We start from the raw sequence: 2,473 nt of genomic DNA on the forward strand, positions 1-2,473 counted from the left end.
TTTGTGTTTTTTTCTTTGTTATATATTTGCTTACGAATTTGCGAATTAATTCTTGTTTATTTATATTTGATATCGCTACAAAAATATAATCTTGTAATCCTGTCTTCATAATTGTAATCAAAATGTACGCTTTATGTAAATGAACTCCCCTTCCACATTTTTAGTTTGGAACGCCATTTTACCCTCACCAATTTTGACAAGCAATTTTTAGCAGAACCAAGACTGTGGCTCGGATTTTAATTAAAATTTATGTTTTAATCCTGATTACGTGTCCTCACCCAATGTTCATTTGTATTAGGAACACACATGTGCCCATCTGTTTGTGTGGGTTTAGCCCTCGGTTATGTGTGCGGAAAAGTTGACAACTCTGCTGCTGCTCTCATTTCGTGTGCCATGTTTTTTCTATTTTGGGTCACTATTTTTTACAACCATCTTTTTTGCGACTGTCATTTTCATAACAATTTTGGTTGATAATAAGCGAGAGGTGGGTTTCCTAAAACTGTCAAAAATAGGAGGATGTCCCCCATTTTTTTTGCTCCCTTTAAAATAGTTTTTGTTTGTGTGCTGCAAGTAAGACTTTAATTTGGGAGGACTTTTGTAGCTTATCGTGGCCTTTGACTTGCTCGCCTGCTAGTTTTCCTGCCAATTAGGATCTCTGCTGTTTTCTTTCCTTTCAGCTTTTTCCGGGATCTCTTTCAATTTTACACAGATTGGCAAAAAGATTCCTTGAAAGTTGAAAAAAAAGAAGAACTTGTCTATGACATGCATGATACAAGAATTCTTAATTGAATATTTAGGGGCTCGAAATTATTGTTCTTTAATAAAACGAAGCATTGCGTAAATGCTTCCATATTCATACGCATTGATGGCTAAATAACATGGGCACATTGTTATGTAAAATATCAAAACCTTTTGTTTTTTGTCAAGAACTGCCCTGAATTCTGTATCATATAATGGGGTGTTATATTGTGACAATAACAAAACGCTTATTATACTTTGGGGTGGGTACAAAGAAAATCTCTTCAATTTGCCAGCTGAGTGTCAATTAATTGTGGCAGCTGTTTCGGAACCAACTGTTTGGGCTTACGTTTGTCTAAAAAGGTAACAAAAAACGGGGTGTGCTCAAAAAATTAGGTTTAAGCAAATAAGCCCTACATATGAGGAAACAAATTTAAAGCCCTCAAGAAAGCCACTTGAGATATTCCAAACACGTCAAACGATTGGATAGAAAATTATGCAAAAAACCTTTTTGTTGGGTTCTTTTCCATACCCAAGGGCTCTGAGTGCCCCAGGCATTTTCTTGATTGATTTCATTGAGCCTTTAAAGTTGTATCTCTTTTAAGTGCCAGTTACCTTTACATTTTTTGTGAATGCTTCAAAGTGAAGTGTATGAATAATTTCTCACTTTTATTACTGCACTTATCCAGATCCGTCAGGGTTGACATGCCATTTGGTACATCGTCATCGTCATCGTCACTCTTTCAGTTGACTTTATTGATGGACAGCCGGGGCGCCTCAATTATGATTTGATGGCTTTCAGCTCCACAGTGTCACACGTTGCGTATGAGTAATACTTGACGCACAGCCAGCAGCCAGCAGCCAGCACCACCTAGTGTTTCGGCCTTAATCCCTGTCATTGGAGTCCACTAAAAGCTTTCCCATTTTCTCTCACCCCTGGATGCATCTTTAACCTGCAGTGCTGCCCACCTTAGATAATAAAGAGTCGATGAATCTGTGATTAAATTTGAATACAAGTTTTCTTTTAAAGGCTCTACAATTAGGAAGAAGAGAAGATTTTGTTTAACCAATTTAATTGATATTAAAAATAGTTTTATTTCTATACAAATATTTATCTATAAATGTTATGTTTATCTACATATTTACGAGCTAACTCAATATTAGTAACTAATTTGTGAGAAGAAATAATTTTTTTTTTTAAAGTTGAAGTAGGAAGTAGGATTGCTGAATTTACTTTAGCTGTTTAAAGTAGTTGAATCTAGCTAGAGAACTTGGCATCGCTGATCACCTGTGTGCAAGTTGCTTAATGCCGAACGGTTGACGGAAAAGTTAAAGAAAACTCTGTTGCAATCAAGCGCATTGAGAGGTGGCCATCACGTAAATTGAGATCATTGTGGTGCAGCTGCAGCTGCAATGGCATCGGCTACCAAGGAGAAAGTCGTGCCTGTTGCGGTCCCACTCCATGTGGCATCCTGACCACGTCGGAAGCCACCGCCACACATGACCAACAATTTCAAAGTCATTAAGACAAGCCGGCAAAGTTTTTCGAAAGAATGAAGGAGGAGAGCAAGAAAGAAAGAAATACCGAAATGGCTGCGAATTGGCCAGCGAGCTGCAAAACTTTTTACGGCGATGCAGTGGCATCAAAACGGCCACAAAATCATCATTCACTTGGAGCTGACTTTAATGCGATTTTGTCCCATTTCCCCAGGTGGCATCCGAGTAATTGAAATTC

The sequence above is a fragment of the Drosophila gunungcola genome, unplaced genomic scaffold (genome assembly GCF_025200985.1).
Source record: "Drosophila gunungcola strain Sukarami unplaced genomic scaffold, Dgunungcola_SK_2 000001F, whole genome shotgun sequence".
Classification (NCBI taxonomy): domain Eukaryota; kingdom Metazoa; phylum Arthropoda; class Insecta; order Diptera; family Drosophilidae; genus Drosophila; species Drosophila gunungcola.